The sequence below is a fragment of the Leptosomus discolor genome, chromosome 8 (assembly GCF_034619465.1).
Source record: "Leptosomus discolor isolate bLepDis1 chromosome 8, bLepDis1.hap2, whole genome shotgun sequence".
NCBI classification, from domain to species: domain Eukaryota; kingdom Metazoa; phylum Chordata; class Aves; order Leptosomiformes; family Leptosomidae; genus Leptosomus; species Leptosomus discolor.
The window spans coordinates 48,800,705-48,819,800 of record NC_141398.1 but is presented as its reverse complement, the minus strand read 5'-3'; the positions used below and the strand labels follow the sequence as shown (position 1 = coordinate 48,819,800).

The window sequence follows — 19,096 nt, the reverse complement described above, 5'->3', positions numbered from 1 at the left end:
GTCTTCAGCAAGAATAAGAAATCTGTGCTGTTCGCATGATGCCTAGTTAAAGAAACTGCATTTTAAAGATCCTCTGCTTCAGATTTTCTGGAGAAGTGCAGCTATTTCATTTCCCTCCTGAGACCCAGCTGTAAATCTGTCAGCCTGCTATCCAAACTAAACTCTTGTAAATACAGTGCAATCGTGTACGAGACTGTCTTCTTTTACATTTGTTAATTATCTTTTTTATTGAAGTGCAATTCAAGGATGACAATGTGCAGACCCTTAGTCTAATAAACACACTTTGTCTTTGGGTGGGTTTCTGAGTAAAGAATTGTATGTTTTATTTTAATCACACAGATTACTTTTTAATGGAAAGAAATAATGGACTGAGATAACCAAGGCCTCAAACCTGCAAACATTTACTCCAGTGAGATTACTCCTGTGAGTAAAGCTACACAAGCACATAAGTGTTTGCTGGACCAGGGCCCAAGGTTATCACCAGCTTTAAAAGAAAATGTGCAAGCTAGATTAGAAAAGGAATGTTAATGCACAAAATCTGATAGGTGCACTTCTTGTGGGTGAAACGGCAACCGACTGCAAAATGAGGGCATGAATGAAAGATATCACTTCTTAGTATGGCTATCAATATACTCTCCCATATTTTTCCGATTATTGTGACTTTGAATCTCCATGCTGTATCTGGTTTTGGAGGTTATGTTTCAGCAATCACATTTCAACCTATGCTGGGAAGTTGTTGATGTGTTTTACTGGAACTTTATGAGCTTTGTCTCTCAAATTAACTTAAACCAGGACCATCTGAGGTCAAATGCGCTTAGCTTGCTTTAATTTGCTCAAATAAATGAATAAATAAATGTGCCAGACCATCTACATAAAGGCAGGATAAGTGAAAAACAATACCCTATCTCCACATTTGAAGAGCACATTTTCCTTTGCTGTCGTGGTACTACCTAGCAGGCATAAAACAGATGCTAGTGTAGCAGAGGAGGACGGCTATGCTTCCCACTATGTGGGAAAGGGCTGGGACCATCTCGCCTCAATTTAAGGTAGGAATTCAACAGATAAGCAAATAGATGCTTGTTGTGCACTGGTCCGATGCTACCTGTACTGGAGTGGGAATGCTACCGTAGTCCTCCCAGCAGGGACGGGAGCCTGGATAACTGCTGGTTTTAACCTCGTGCTGTGGCTGGCACACCAGTATGAGCATCTCTAGCACAGTAAATTCACCTGAACCAGCATTAGTGCTCTGGGTTGCTCAAATAACTTGCTATTTTTACTGTAACATCAAAACTACCACCTGAAGGCTGAGTCCTCCAAAACATACTGCTTGCTCCCCAGAGGAAAGAAGTGTTAAGTCCAGTCCACAGTTACCTAAGCCCTATGCCCCAGGACTACAGGCGTGTTTTTTTTCTCAGGGACGGAAAGCTCCCCTCCACCCTTCACTTTTACAAGTTGAGGACTGCCAGAAGTATGACCACCACCTCCCAAGACCTCCAACATGCATGTTTATGCATAAATCTTGGGATGGAGTGTGGGTCAATCTTCTAGTTCTCTCCTGAGGTAAAGACAGACATTTTCCTCAACAACTTCATAAAGAAAAAGAAATTAAATCTGTAAGCAACTAATCATTACAAAGTCAAATTTCAGTGGAAAATTTCATAGCAAAAGCAATAGGGGAAACCTTCATAGATACTGTTACAGAAATTGGATTGGGCTTTTATAGGAAAATTTCAGCAGGAAGATATGATGAAATAGTCAACAAAGAGATTGAAGGTGTCCCCAGTGCTTCTTAGAGTCAGTCCTAAAATCAATACAGAAGCACAGATAGGCTTGAAAAATTTTGAATATAGTAGTTTTGAAAACTGGAAGCACTCTCAAAGCAGTCTGAGTATGAAGAAGGTCCAGAGAAAGTCTGATTTTTGTTGTTTCAGAAAGTCTAGAAATATTTGAAAACTCAGGAAAAAAAAATTACATCTCCCCCATTGTTTGTCAGACATGTATAAAGTCACCAGAATTCACAGCTGAGTTCTGGACTCTTTCTTTCCCTCTCCTTTTTCCCCTTCCTGGGTAATGTCTCTGACCAGGCAGAGTTAAGTGGTTTATTGCACACCCTGCTTGGGGAGGGACCAAAATGACTTGGCCAAAGTGGGAGAAGTGTTGGGTAAAGGGGAAGGAGACTTGCTCCATGAAGAATTGAAGTGATTTTTTCCCCTTCTCCAAAATATAAAGGCCTGCCACTGTCAAATCCAGTAAGACATGAGACTACCCACACCAGCAGCACCAGCTCCCTTCCATTACTTGCAGTGTCTCATTTGATCATCTGATGACTGGTTCTTTTGCTAAGAACAGAAGACGCCCTGCTAAGTTGTGACAAATGGTACTACTTGTTCTCCAGACTTATTTACTCTGGTTTTATCAATGTCATGGAAAAAGCAAAAAGATATTCTGTTTATTTGGTCGTTCTTGCTGCTGCAATGGCCAGTGACTGGATGTACCACAGAGGAGCAGCTGCACACAGAGCAGTGTGCATGGAGAACAGATAGAGTGATGGGACTCCAGGACCAAGCAGGCACAACACGCCCATCAGCCACCCACTGAACCCCTCAAGCATCATGTAGCATGGCAATACACTGGACAGTTTTAGCTAGAATTGGTACCACTAGCCAACAATGTGAGATCTCACCAAGCAGCCCTTAATGTTTTGCCCACAAGCAGCTATCATTAAATGGCCATCCTAATTCTTTCCTACAAAGAACAAATCCTAAACAAGGAATCCACACAGCATTGATGGAGCTAACCACCACACGTGCACCAGACTAAAAGTGAATTCTTTCTGCCCACCACTGAACCAAGTTCAAGCCTGTGCAATTCCATACAGAGAATGTCATTTATTAATTCAATGCACTTTAATAAATCAGATAATATAAAGTGCACCTACAAGGATTCAGTTCTGCATTGCCTCCCCCATGACTTACTTTTTCAGGCCATCAAAATTTCACATCACTGCCTTGTGAAAAGTAAGTACACAATAAGTTAATTTGTATTGTCACTATGCAGTACAACTGTGGTAAAGAGCACATTCATTTTTAATCCAGTATGAATAATATATAAATATGTATACAGAGTGAGGGTCATAGGAAAGCAAGCGGTACATTGTTTACAGCAGAAGTAGTACAAAAACTAGAGATTATTCTCACTTGCAAAGATAACAATATCTGCAATTTGCTTGTAACTAAGGGGTGAAGGAAAATGCCCATTTCTCTTAGGTATCCCATCCATTAATTTTAGCTCAAAAACTTGTTGTGGGCAGCAGGCTCTTAAAATAACCCTTCTCAGATAAGTTGGCAATAAATTTATAACATTTTATCTAGCAGTGGTTGGTAGGTTCTTTCTTAGCAAGCTATAGTTCATATATATTTTACCCACTATATATCTTCCAATAAAATTATATGAAAGCCCTTAAAAAAAAAAAAAAAAAAAGAAATCTCCCTGATAGTTCAGAAGATAACGTGTAATGCATTGCATTTGTAGTAAGGAGAATTAGACTAAAGGTGGGCCAACAAGGGGGGCAAACTATGGCGCACCTTTCTCTGACTAAAAAGTGAGGATAGAGGACAATATATTGTTTGCAGCTGAAATAATCCTGTTGTAGAAATACGTTCTATGAAGTCTGTGACTGAGCATGTGAAGAGACTTTGTAATCCTCTGGATGGAGGCTGGCAGTCTAAAGAAATGGAACAGCAGAAGATAATAATAAAAAATAACTAAAAATACAACAATGGTATCTGGACTCAAAAAGCATTTTTAGAAGGTGTGGATTTCCCCAGGAGGGGTGATTACCTCCGGCACCTGCTGAAGCCAGTCCTCTGAAAGTGATCTAAACCTCCCAGGATCAGACCAAGCAACAGCAGCAGTGCTGAGATGACCTAGGCTCATCATCTTCCCTAGTTTTGACTGTACCCTGGAGGGAACAATGAGTGTAGGTACTTTCTGGTCAGGATGGAGAACTTTTCTGTGGGACCAATATTTAGAAAAAGCCCTCAGCATTTGGATCTAGTCCACCTTTTTAAAAATATATGCTCTGTCATTAATTTAGGCTTTGAGAAAAAAAAAGTTTGTTTTCTTTTCTTTCAAGTTTGTGATTTGATATGTTGCTTTGTGACACATCATGTCAGCCTGCATCAGTCACATTGCGTTAGGTTTCATAACATGGCATGACTGATGCAGCCCAACATGGTGCATCAGCTAAACAGTCAGAAAACGCAGGTTTTGAAAAAGACTTGGATCTCAAAGGTTGGGTTTTAGGACTGTTTAAAGGAAAGTATATTTAAAGCAGAGGCCTTGGATTTAAACAAAGTTATTGCCCATGAGTTGTTAAGGATTCAAATACTTGCCAAATGTATTTTGCTTTTTCTTATCCTTAAAACTCAAAATGTATCATTGGAACACAAAAAAAGTCAATGTCAACGAAGTGTCATTGGGTTACTTACTGTAATTCAAACACTGCTAATAGTTACTAATTTATTAAATTTGATATGGATCCATTATTTAAGATTAGCACAAAAGAATACACAAATGAGAGAAAGATGAATACTAAAGTCTTTTCATTAAAAAAAAAATCATTTACATGGTCAACCTGCATTAATTCTCCACTTCTAAAAATATTTGATCAGCATCCAAATTCTATAAAAATTTCCACAAAGAAACATCTTATTTTTGTGGTATTACAGGCACATATGTAGGGGTTTGCACTAAAATGTAAAAATGGGCATTGGACTAGTCACATGAATAAGATCAGGAATTTATTCCAGATTGTTAAAAGTGTACTAATCACAGCAAAATCATGGCTTTCTCCCAAAGCAGCAAGAAAACGGTAATTTGAAAGAAAAATGCCAATAATACATCACACACAAGCCGTCTGTTGTCCCCACTGCACCACTTTTTATTATATTGCATATGTGTACATATACACACACAAATACATGCATACAGACACACAGACACACAATTTAATGCATAAACTTAGGGAAAAGGCAGAAGAGCAATAAAATGATGAACAGAAAACAAATGCTGTGCAATGTACTATAAATTATAATTAAGCCCTGAATAAAACGTATTTCTTCGATATGACATTTGTTCCCTTAAAATGCAAAAACGGTCATGATTATCTGACAGAATGTTTTTCCTTAGATGGCCAACAGCTATAGCACTTACTGCAATGCAATACGGCAAACTCATTTCAGATTTCTTTGCCTGGTTTAAGAATATCCTTTTGGTGAAAATCAAAAATAACAGCAATTACCTCTTTAAAACAAATAAATTACTCCCTCACTAAGAAATATTTGAATAGCCTCAAAGGTTAGAATTTCTTGGAGGCAAATCTCTTTAGTTGAGATGTTGGACATGAAGATCTGGACTTGACCTCCTGGGCTGATGTAGCAATCCCTAATGGCCAGGACCACTTCCAGCCATGATGAGACACTCTTGCAGGGCCAGCTGCAGTGGCTTAGCATGGATGGCCACTGCCTCCTGCACAGAGATGCTCAGTCCCACAACGCTGCTGGTGGAACGGTCCATGTAATCACACATCTGCTGCAGTGCAAAGTCAGCAAGCCGCATTCAAAACTTCAGTGAGCCTGGACCTCCCTGGGAAGAGCTGCTTTAAATCTTTTTTCCTACACAAGCTTGTATTTGAGGCACAAGCATCTTTAAAGAAATTAAGTGCATGGTGCTTCAGAAGTAACAGCAAGCAATGATGGCTGCGTGCGTTCCACTTAGGAAGACAGACTTTTTGATCTCCAGTTCTCTGGCAGTGACTACTGGGTTAAACTCATGGCTCTTTCAGACCACAGCCTCCAGGTCCCAGGCATCTTGGTGAACACTACCATTTTAAAGTAATGCTATTATAGCATAATAACAAGCATTTGCAAAGGGAGAACTATTTTCATTTAAATCTTGGCTAGAGCAATTTCCTTCTTTTAACGTATAAATTTTCATAAATACATTTACTATCCACAGCAAACATCCCAAGTACTGCACACATTACCCGGGAGAGTAGAATGGCTCTAAAGCAGCCATTCTGATCTGGAGCATAACAGTATGGATGGGAAAATGCTGAATAAATATATTTGTCCAATAGACAATAATGGCTCTGATTGAGCCATTCTACTTTATTGGTCTCAAAATATGCATTTTATGAAACTCCCAAAATACCAGACAGATTAAAGTACACCAAATCAGGTTCACATATGTAATAAAAGTTTTTATAAAACAATTGAAAAGTGTATGTTTATTTACACACAGGTCCAGGACCAACCAAGATGGTCTTCGGGGAAAATCACAATGTTCTGTGAAGTTTACACGTTTATTGGATTACAAAAAAGGAAATTAAAACTCTCTCTTTCATGTTGACCAGGAAAAGCTGTAAAAGCCTTGTCTGAAGCTTTTTTTTCGATGATTTACTGAAGAATTATACATAAAAAAAGCCTAAGTACCTGCATTTTAGGAAGGCCTGGGAACATTTTCACCCACCAAAGCTAAGGCTTTGGGTTATGTGTTTCCCATGGCTATGGCAGTCCCCTGACCACCCTCCATTCAACTGGATTCCTTCATTACCAGGCTCAATCCTGCAAATAGTCCTAAGAGTACTCAGAGGAATTGTTCATGATAAGAGGCACCAGACTAGTTACCTAAATCCCCTGTCACTAATACAGAGCAGACACTTGCAGGGCAGCTCAGGTCTGAACTCGTGAACTGCCATCTGGAACAGCCTTTCTCTTGCTGTGGGTTACAGGAATGATCTTAACTAGAGGAGGATAACTTTGGGGTGAAGACCCAGCTCATAGCAAAACACCGTCACCAGCTTGATACTAAACAAATGCATTAGGGAAGTTTGGAAAAAATGCCCTAAAACTAGGAGGATTTATCCTCCTGTGAAGTTTATCATGGCAGATTAGCAATCCAGAAGGAATCCCCTGCGGGGATTAATGTGGTGTATGGCACCATCCTGAGGCCAGCACCCATCCCAAAGTCACCATGTGGCACTGCAGCCCTGGTGTTTTGCTGAGAGCAACGTTCTCTGCAATAGCAGGGTGACAAATGACTGAACCATCACTGGCTGCAGAAGAGCTGAAGAACGAAAAGACCTAATCTGTAACTAATTTGTTTCAAGGATTATTATTTAAAAAAAAAAATCATTCATTGGATCAAATTAAACCCTCAGATACCTACATGGCTTTTCTGAAATGTAATCAAAGGTGAAGTCTGCTCTTGATTTAGTATATTATTCAGCACTTCGTGTTTCTGAATAGGTATTTTAACTTGCTGATGAGTATACTAAAGGGTTTAATGATGACAGGAAAAAGCAAAAGTTGATGCTACACTTTGTCTTTAACACATATTATTAAAAGATTAAGTTAATTTCACACATTCCCCCTAAAATAAAAACTGCACTTAGAGTAACAGTTCAATTCCTTTCTCAAAAAGGTTACAATCACTAATTATCACACAAGAAATTTTCCTTTAAAAGCAAAAGAAGAAAAAAAAACACCAACAAACCAATCCTGCTATGTAAAACAGCCAAAGGTAGATCAGTATGAATCAGTATGACAGGCTACCTGGACCCTCGTGATAAAAAGAAACAACTAGAAAATTCTACCACTATCTTTCATACATATGCTTTTAACTTACTAAACAAATCAGTCACAAAATTATGGAAAACATCACTAATTTTACATTTGTTACCTTTGTTATATAGAGCATGGAAATTATAATTATTTGGAGGTAGATTGAGGAACTTGCTAGCCCTCTGCAGTACATTAAATACAACCAAATTACAAAACAGCTAGTGAAATCACTGACAGTATAACGGAGACTTGCAATTCCTGGGAAAACAAATATTTCCTATTTTTTGAAGAGCTAATAAAGTAACAGGATTACTCAGCTCCAGACACATAGCACAGAATTTGTTTCTTTTTCAGAAGAGTAAGATTTTCACACAGGAACTTTTGATTTAGAAGGGAAATGGATCTTTTCTTGGAAAAAAGGAAAAGCATCAGCAGAATAGATGAAAAGGTCCTCCTAAACAAATACTAAATTGTGAACCTTGTAAAACAAAAATTCAGAAAAACAGCTGAAGATTTTGCTTTCTAAGGACCTGTGTATTTCAGACCACTGCCAGTGGATGCATTCATCCGTTGTGGTGCAGCACCCTGTGCACAATGGCACACCAGTTTGGGTTTTGACATGACAACATGAGTTACGAGCCCGGCGCCTCAGCAGGCTCCAAATGAGGTTAGTGGGAATGCTGTCATTGATTGAGCTTGAAATGCCAGACTATCGTTGTCCGATGCTTTGGGAAATTTAATTACATTTAATTTTTCATATTTATTTACTTTAGTTTATACACATAAGTAGAGGACAGAGTTCTTCACAAGGGCACTAGGTACCTGTTGTAAAAAGCAGGCTACCTCTGACTAAATTTATAATGGCAATAGTTATGACAATTTATAAATTCCTCAATCATAATCACCTTTGTAATCTTAAACTCAAAACATCTTGGCCAAAAACATAAGCATTCATGGCCAGCCTTGCCCCCCCACTCTGGTACCAATTCTCATTCTCCCAGAGGCAAAGCTGGTGCATCCCTTCATCTCTGCAGCCTGGGCCCTTCCACGCAAGAGTGTTCTCCTTCTCCTGTGCTTTGGGGATCCAAGTAGACTACAGCTAAGGAAACATAATTCGAAAGTAAGTGGCAGGATCTTCTTTAATATTAACTAACCCCAAGTTTTTCTGATTATCAAAATTACATGTTCAGAATCTCACCTTTGCCTTTGCTTACATATTTCAGTTAATCGTTATGCCTACATACTCCTTTACCTGTTTTAATCACGTCAAGAACATAAGATTCCCATTCTAACCCCCTTGAGCACAATATCTCAGTTTTTCTACTAGGTTATTCACAAGTTTTCTGTCTAATATTTTGTCATATTTTTTAATTGTCTCAGTAAATACTTATTATTTCAGGGAGCATTTAGGACTTCTGGAATGAAGCTCTATTTGAGTTTAATATACCTATGATTTCCCAGAATAAATGCTGTACTGGTAGTACTGGGATTTTGGTAGAGATCATGCAATTCAGAGGTGCTAATAGGACAGGCCTGATATTTTGCTACCAAATATCCTTTATTCTGCCTAGCAATTCATAAATACAACAGCATTTTCTCTTTCACTCTGGGCGACTGTCTTGAGGTTATTTATTTTATTCGGTGGAATGGAATTTAAAAAATCCCATACTCAGCTTTCTAAATTTTCCCTGCCCACATTTCAATGTGTCATAGCCTCAGCTGGTGTTGAACAGGACAGCCACACAGCTTGTGCCATGAGAAGACCTGTCCCTCTATACACAGCCAGGTAAGGATCAGGAGTCTCCCCATCAGTCCTGTGGTCCACAAATCACCTAAATGGGAAGGGATGGAATTATCCATGTGCTATAACACTTGCTGAAGTGGGACCCTAAGCTAGAATAACTGTTTTCTGCATGTATGATGTCACGTAGGCTAAGCATGTTCTCCTTTAATTTTAGTTGTTGCTTTGTTGCATCACTGGGTAATTTAGATGGTATTTTGTCACGTTATAAATTATCATGTACCTCATGATTCTCTATGTACAGCGGCACACTAGTAAAAAGACTGAGGAAAACCAAAACACTTTAAGTAAATAAATATCCAGCTCACTAATAGCTAATATTTCAAATTATCCACAAGTAGCTCACAACCCCACTAATCGCTCTGCTAAAACACTACTATGACCTGTTTATGGGATTCTGCGAGTACAGTTCACAGAACAAGTCATTATTGGCAATGCTGCAGCATCATGTGCCATCAGTGCCCTGAATTACCAGGAGCACAGCCCGAGTAGGAACCCACAGCAACCCACCTCTCACCAGGCACACTCCTTATTTAGGTGTACATATAGCTAATGTCTCTGTAGAAAAATACATATTTTTATCACAACCCATTCACAAATCAGGAGCTCAAACAGTAAAAATTAAAAGGCTGCAAAGAACAAATTGAGCATTAACTTTGGGGGACCTCTCCCTCTGGAAAGTACTGTTGATGTTCTTGCAGAAAAAGTGTCTTTTTTATTAAGTCACAAAGGAAATGCTTTCTCCCCTTCTCCTTTTCTTTTCTATAAAAGGCTCTCTAAAATGAAAGGTGTCAGACTTTGCTTTTTCTTCTTGGCATGATCCAGAATGTATGGCTGAGGAATGACAGATGTCTGCAACCAGCTGCAATGAAGCATGCTAAAGTTTCAGTCTAATCCACTTATTTCACTGCAGTCACGTAAACCAAAACAAATGGGCAGTGCCTTACATTATAAAAACACAGCAGCATTACTTTGTTGCATAATGTAGCTGATACGCCATCTTTTTATCATTTTTCCTACTGCAGAAAGAATTCACCTCTTTATTAAAAACAGCCCCTGAAAGTTCTCCCATTCTGCTCATCTCTATTTTTTTCTTTTAGTGTCACAGCAGTCTTGCTATGCCCCATGCATTACTCAGGATGCTGCTATTATAAAAACACTGTAATATTTTTTTTTAGGGAAGACTGCTTTTGTCTTTAAAAGCGTGATCTGATTCAAAAGCCACAGGGCCTGATTCTGTTCTCCCATACTTATTACAAGCCAGCGGTTTGAACAGATCTGCGCTGCTCTGAATGAGGTCAGGATTGGACCCGTCATCAAATTGGCACGTTTTGGCTGTATAAAAAGTGCACCAAGCACTTACCCTTAACGGGTAAAACCCCCCATGTTTCTGCTTTTTACTGATCAAATTGGAAATGCCAGTGGAGATGCAACTAATAACCTTAATCTACTCGACCAATCTCATTCAAAAAAACCCCCTGTTTTAATAAGGAGGAAGAGGCTTTGCCGACATGTTTACCGAAGGTCCTGAAAGCCCCCCCTCTACTCCATTATGCCAGAGGGAGTATAACCTAAGTGAACATGGCATCGCTTCCTGGGAAGGGAGACCCTGCCTCACTCCAACATGTAGTGCAGCAACCTTTTGAACCCTCCCTCCTTTAATCCTTGTACGGAAAGGGAAAGGATGAGGAGTCATGTGGCTCCCTCCCCGCCAGCAGTTTCAACAGCTGGGAAGCACTCTTTCAGCGCAATTCATAAAAAAAGATGTGTTGGATTTCGCCTATGGCAGAATGGTGTACAATTTCTGGCCCTTCAGGCTAAAACAATAAATGCAAAGAGGAAAATTTGAGATTTCCCCCCTTAAACTTCCCACAACAACCTCAGCAAAACCACATGACTTGTCTTGTACAATCTCCCTGGTGTTTTCAGTGCTACTTTGGCAGGAAATCAGAATTACTGTTATATAAATTCCATCTGATGCCAGAGCTACCATCTGTGAGTAAAACTGCTTCACCTACGTCTGCCGGCAAAGCCACTCTCCCAGAGACAAGGGAGAAGGGGAAAAAAAATTTGATTAATTTGCAGAATGCTTGTGATTTGCTCATATATTATTATAACTGCTCATCAGCACATGACAAATTCCCAGCACTCCGCACAGGAACCCGTTCAGTTTCAGCAGTTTTTTGCGTCGGCACCTGACAGACTGCAGAGCCACTAATGACTTTCAGATGCTTACAAACAGTAATTCTATCTTCAGAATAAAAAGAAAAATCCGTAGGAAGAAAAGAGTAGAGTTAGTCTATTCCATTTCCTTCCTGTATATCAACATGATTTAACTCTTCGGGGCAGCAGCGGTTCCAGGATCACAACACGGCTGCTCCTTGCCTGTAAAAGACAAAGACTGCCAATCTCAGGGGGAAAGGTGGAAGCAAAAGCCAGTCTCCAAAGGCTTTCACTACACCAGCTCCACAGAGAGCCAGATACAAAGCAGGTAGCCTAGGAAAAGGCACACCTACCCTGCAGTACTGAAATAAAATACATGTTCTCCCCAGCGCTCCTGAATTCCGTATCTATTTTCCTATTTCAATACTTCTGATAACCTTTTGCATTTTCAGGGAACACATCTGCTTCCTAACTGCAGCCGAAATGTTTTTTTCCCCCTTTAAAACTATGATTACGCTTTCTGAAGCACTGTCTGTGTGCTTGATTGCCTGTTTTAGATTAGAGATTTTAGCAAGGAAACAAAGACTTCAGAGTGCACATCAGTCCTGCATATGAGAAACCACAGAAGGAATAAGCAATAAAATGTGATGCACCATCTGTCCACAAACAATAACCTGGATGTTCTGAAGGCTTACAAATTATTTAGCACACAACCTCACCAAATTATAGGACCCTTAAATAGAGCAATAGACTGGGAATGAGAACGTCTTTGATGTCCTTTTGTATTTTTTTTTCCCCCAACTCAGCTCTCGATTGATTGCTAACAGTTGAGGTATTTCTCAATGACTATTGGAGCAAGTTGATTTTTAAGTAGCTCTCCATAGAATATTTTGTTACAGATTTGAACAGTGGGGTATACACTGCCTCTCTGGCCCTATCCTGCTGCAAACAGATTGTTAATCAAAAGACAGTCTAAAAGAATAGTCAGTTGGGAAATTCAGTCCTAAGGGCAAAATGCTGCCCTCGGTACTCCTGCGCAACTCCCACTGGCTTCCACGGGAGCTCAGAGGAACACTCAGTGAGGAATTTGACTTTATTAAGTACTAGAAGGTTTCTGACTGGACTCTTGTGGAACAAATCTCTAACAAAGAATCAATTTCTTTTTTCCCCCCAAACTGTATCCTGCTCCAATTAAAAATAAAATTACATTTTTCTTAGCTGTCATGCTGAAGCATGGTGATCTTGCACGCAAAATGCATTAGCAATTGAGCACACTCCAGGTACTGTAAACTGGAGTATGTCAAAGCTACTGGATCCCCAGACAAACCTGGCGTCCCTCAGAAATGTGTAAATATACAAAAATCAAGACGTTCAGAGACCTGCGTTTGGGATAGAGGATTTTGGAGGACAATATTTAGCTGTGAGATCATGTTTAAAAACCCCAACCAATCAAACATAAAAATTACTGGGTTTTTTTAATATGCAGGGAATTGTAGAATTTCAAGATCTACCGCCTCATTTAACATTATCTCTACATTATAAATTCCTGTGTTTTTCGTGAACACAAGCTTTTTTTTTCCAGTTAAGGCATACCTCTAAACCCATACTCCAAAATAAATCAGCATCCCTAAAAGCCACCCATTTCATTTTAAAAAGGAAGAGCTTTGGTACCATTTATTAACAACCTGCCCTAAATATTTCTTTTACTTTGGTTTCCATAGATTTTTTTCCACAGGTTTTCTTAACACATTTCCTATGCCAGCTATCAGCTAACAGACATCCAGACCCACCTACCTAAGGTCTCCTTAATGTGCCCTTTACTCTTTTGTCTAGATGGCAGATCAAAATTCAAATAAAAATAGATGTTAGAAGACAGAGGATTTTTTTTATCATATTCTCTTTGACAAACAGGGGCCAAGAGGGAGGTAACTGTATAATTAACTTTAGATGTGCCTAATGTAACTCCATTATCATTGATGAGTCTTATGGAGAGACACTGAGAGGGAAATGTGCCTTCTAGAGTTTCATTGTGGAGCCAGGACTATTAAAGAATATTTCAGTATTTAGGCCTTGATTCAGCAAATTGCTGAAGGTTATTCATACTATAAAGCCTGTGAGTCATCCCACAGACTTGTGTGGGAATGCACATGTGCTTACACGATACATGAGCGTAAGTTGTCTCCAAGCTGGGGCCCCGTAGCCTAACCCTTACTTACAAAGATTCGTAAAAGAGACATGAAAATTTGCCTGGGGCTAAAAGCTGGCACATTACATTGTTTCATTTTCAATCCACACTCCTTTTGTATTTATTTTTGCGTTTATTTTTATGTGGTATTCGCTCCCAGTGTGAGCGGGACAGAGGGCCCCGAGGATGCTGGGTGCACGAGGGGCCACCAGCCCACCACCTGCAGAGCTGCACCTGCAGCACCATCCTGGCCACCACGCGCCTGCAGGCTGGAGCCCTCTGGGTCAGTGAGAGGCCACCGACTGCTAATTGTGAAGGTAGTAATTTTAGCATCACTACAGGTCACCTGGAGGTGGCTGGTTGTTGTCCATGTTGCACACAGACTACCATCAACACCCAGAGCTAAGGGCTGGCTTCAGCTCTTACCCATGTTCCTAACCCCAAGCGTTGCCACCCAGCAAAGGGCACATGATGAATATGCAGCAAATCCATTAGATGTTAAAGGATGAAACCCCAAAATTCCCTTCCAATAACTTCTGTGGCACTAGGTACACATAGGACCAGGTGTTACTGAGCATTTTATTTTGAATAGAATTGTAGAAGTCCAAGATACAGAAGTTTCCACGGGCAGCAGGACATGAAGTGTCCATTTAGGGTGTTTCACTTTTTTTTTTTTTTTTTAATTTAGAGTAAAATTGATCCATACCTATCTCTGAAGAGCTTAAGCCAAACACAGCATTTCAGGTAGCAAAGCGGCAAACATTCCTGCCATCAGTACCCAGCACATTGAAGCCTTGCTCCAAGCCCTGCTGCCTATGGGAGAGGCACTCAATCTCATGTAAGCTTCATTGACTTCCATCATCTTCCAGAGAGAAGGTTTACTTATATGAAATCAATGGCAGGCTCCGGGCTTTCAAGCAAACTGATACCCACTTGGGTGTCTCTGTGTATAAACCAAAATCATTTTGCAACAAAACTAATGCATACAGTGGTTAGAGGGGGACAAAATATTTGCCTTCTGGAGAAGCCATGCAATTCCTCTGATTTCAACAAATAATCTGACCCAGGTAACTATTCTCTGTCTACCATTATGTTAATCAGAACAGAGAGGTCTATAAATGTACTTAAAGAGACAACTAAAAAAAAATTAATCTGTGGTTTAACTTAAAGGTCAACTCAATACATATTGAGAAGTCAACTGAAATTCCGCCATTAAACATAATCACTCCTTCTAGGGTGGTAAATACTGAGTAGAAATACCTATCAAGAGCCAAATTTTGATCTCAGATGAATGCAGGACCAGAGCTGCATGCAGATGGAGAGGAGGGCTGACCTTGCAATAGCCCTTCCAGTCTGAGCCTCTGGGTATCAAGACACATGCTACGTGAAAAGCTCCTTTAAATTCCATAAGATGTGATTAGTATCATGAGATATTAAAAAAAAATATTAAAAAATCTGGGTTTCTTTCTGGATGTTTCCCAGCTTTCTGGATTCCTGCTTTCAAGCATTTGCCACAAATTTAAAGGCTAGAGAGTTACTTTCTTACAAAAAGAAAGGAGAGAGATTTTTCAATAATCACATGACACCCATGGCGAGAGCCTTTCAGAAATAGGAAACTGTTCCAGCCATCACAGTGAAATTGGGAAAAGCGAGGACAGCCGTAGGGCCCTGAGCCCCCACGCCTGCTTCTCAGCTCTGTGGCAGATGCCTGCCCCAAGCCGCTATTCCACACACAACCCTTCACAACCTCAAACCAGTTCTTCTTTACCAGCATTTTATACATGTACAAACTTATTCTTTAAATTTTAATATATGGAAGGTACATTATAGGCAGTATCTTCTGAAATAATGTTAAAGATTTGAGTATCAGGGTGAGGAAAGGCACAAAGGTCAGATTTAAATCCTGAAGGTAGCATAAAAAATTTAGATGGAATTGTTTCCATGTATTTTTGTATAGCATGTATCCTGACAGTGTCACCATCAGCATGAGCTCTAGAATTCATAATCCACTGTGCTATTTTTTAAAATAGTTTGATTTGTTTATTAACTGTGCTTTCCTATTTCCATGAGATATAGACATCGACAGTGAATAGACCTTTTCTAATTGAACTGATAGCTTGAAAGTGAACATGTCCTTGAATTTACACTGAAAGATAGACAGTGATTATTTATAATAAGGGATTTAGTCAACTGCCTTTCCATTTGTACAGCAAGGACTTTATCAACAGACCATGTTTAGGTAAATAGTGCCAAATAAGATAAATTCTGTATTAAAGGACGAATGTCTCACAGTGTCAGATGTACAAGGAAGAGACATTTGGCTGATGATATGTCCTGTAAGTATAAAAGAGAGTATTAAGATAACACTTCATGCTAGCATTAATACATCAAAGTTCTGGACTGACCTGTTTCATCCCAAGTGAAAGCGAGGATGCTCTTAATTCCTATCTAAGATTAATTTAATTCAGAAGGCATTCAGCCTTATGTCCTGTTTTGCAGCTTTATAAGAATTGCTGGATTTGCAAAATAGCAAGGCTCTACGCACGTTAATAAATGGTCTGTATTTGTCTAGCCAGAGTTGAAGCCTTTCTTTAAAAAACACGCACACACACAACTCTGGCTGTGTGAGCTTGCTTTGCTCACGATATTAGAGCTTAGCTATCTCCTTGCTGAAGGGCCTATTTGTCTGCTTTAAGTGAAATCACTCAATTCTCAAAAGTCAGTGGAGGACTTTGGAAGGGGGAGGGCTGGGAGAGGCCACTCCAAATAAGTTCCATTAATCAAAAGACACAGTCTAATGTAACTAATATTTTACAATTAGAGAAGACAAGATGGAACTAAAAGCCATCTATCTCTCTTACACCACATGATCATCGATTCATAATCAGAAGACTGAGAGTCGCACAAAGATGCATTTACAGGGGCTGGGGGAGGGGGCTTGGTCGGAGCCGGAGATAATGAACACGATGAGAAGGAGCGGCGCTGAAGGCTGGGGAAAGATGACAGAGTGGTTCAATGGTGACGGATGACACGAAGATGAGTACTGATACCTGACAGGCAGCGAATGATGACTGCAGTCCTTTCCCACCATTATGATCCTCAATTATCTTGGTAAGGGCTAAGAGGAAAAAAAAGCCGAAGTGGCTCAGCCCATCCGTTTATTTATAAGCTGGGATAATGCTAGAGTGTGCCAGGCTGCTGGGAAAGGCCACCTTTTCACAATTGGATCAGCACTTTATACGAGCTGTAGTTTTCATTGTCAGCGCTCATGGGCACAAGGGGAAATGGGTAAAATACAGTACTTGTCCATCTGTTTTGTAATAAAATTCCTAAATCTTCAAAGGGAGTTATTTTTTTTCTTTCACTGCCACCTTCAGGAAAAAAAACCAAAACCCCAGGCTAACCAAAAAAATAAAAGAGAAAAGAGAAAACTGGCTTTGTATTTGCATGTAGAATTAGGAGGCTGCAGCCTATGCTCCCAAAATTACGTGCACAGATTTATCCAAATGTATAATACGCGGCAGGGAACGAGCCAGCATGAGCAACAGCCGGAGCTGTGAGGAGTGCAGGAGTAAAGTGAAGGGGAACTTTTAAAGATTCTTCATTGATTTAGGGAATTATTAATAAAAAGGGAAGAAAGTTCGCTCGAGACTGCTTTGTAGTTGCAGAAGATGCCACAGGCTAGCATTTCTATACCAAAGAATATGCCGTTCTGCTACATTATTTATTTTTAAAGACACAGATCTCCTAGCTATGTTGGAGTCATTGCTTTTGAGAAAAAGAAAAACAAATTAAGATTAATGTTCTATACAGCTCCTGACAGCAGTAAATATTTGATCAGAACAATTCACATTTAAATGTTGACATACTAAAAATTGTATTTTGGAAGAAATATTTCTTCTTGGTGCTTTAACCATAACTTTCCTTTGCCGTCCCCTTCCCCACCTTGTCCTCTTAGAGAAACGAAGTCATACAGTGTAGCAATACATTTCCCACCCAAGGAAAAAAAAAAAAAGAAACCAGGTCAAAAACAGCTCTGCTTTTTTTTTTTTTTAAAAAAAAAAAAAAGTCACATGCACTATACAGGTCACATGTGCTTTGCAATTTGGCCTGCCTTTTTCCTTTTGCAGCGTTATCCAAAGGAGTGGGCTGGTTGGTTTAGCAACCTGAGGGGCAGATCCTGAGCTGGCTGCTTGGTGGAGCTGCACGGCAGAGTGGTCCGTGCCGGCTGAGGTGGGCATGGCGAGCCGCCCCGCAGAGCCCCGCTCCCCGCCATGCCAGGGCACAGGCACGCAGCGAAGGTGCCATGCTGCATGTTTTGGGGTGGCGACAGTCTAGTCCATCACAGTAATGGGTTTAGTGGTCTGTCTACAGCACAACCTGCTAACCAGGGGAGAAGCAAACCAGCAAAGAGCCACCTATAGCACCAGGTTCCATGCGCATGAGTGCTCCTGAAGAACCACGTAGGCAACCTGAGCCCTACTAACATTTGAAGCAGCTGAAACACACCAGGCTCCGTCTGACTCCATGTAAAAACTTCCCATAGGCTTCTTCTGGTTCCAGGACTGTCAGCACAACAAATATATCAGCAAAAAGAAAGACACATCAGAAAGGAGCTGTGTCATCTGCAGTGGAAGCAAAAAGCCCCCCAGTCACACCAGTTCCTGTTGGCCGAGTGTCCTGTAGCAATAAGCATCAAAAGCATTAAAGCTCAGCAGGTGCCTCTCATTACCAGAGATGTTCAGAGTGGAGGAGTCCTAGATTTTAGCTACATACATTTATTAAAATAATAGATAGGAAAAAACACCAATAGTGAGAATTAGCCTAAATATACTTGCAAATGCTTGCATTGCTAATGGCTGCCTTAAAGCCCTGAACATGATTTGGACTGCTTGGACATAATGGGCACCGGGGAATAAGAGTGGTTCCAGTTGGCAACCTTGATGCCAAGGGAAGGCGAGGACATATCAGGATGTGTCCATAGGGCTACATGGGGCACCTTTGGTTGACAAACAACATGACCCCAAAGAAGTTAAAATGTACTATGTGACATATGGTACCTTTCAGGGAGCTGCTTTTTAATTTTGATGGCTTCCACCCTTACTTTTGCACACAGAATACAGACACTAGACTGGGTTTGAAAGGAATGCACAGAAAAAACCCCACATTTGTACAAGAAATGCAACACATCTCACAGATAGTGTGTGCACAAGAAGAAGCCTTGCTGGTACAAGACTATAAATATTCCAAGAAGCATTTCCCAGATTTCCATTTAGGAATCCTAATTATGAACAAAAGTCCTTAATCTGCCCACTTAATACA

At 40.1% G+C, this 19,096-nt stretch overlaps 1 protein-coding gene across 1 annotated transcript in view; it reads right to left on the bottom strand.

The window, feature by feature from the left end:
• Nucleotides 1-19,096, bottom strand: part of ZNF536 (zinc finger protein 536) — a 187,941-nt gene that overhangs the window by 384 nt on the left and 168,461 nt on the right. The gene's annotated exons all lie outside the window — the stretch shown is intronic.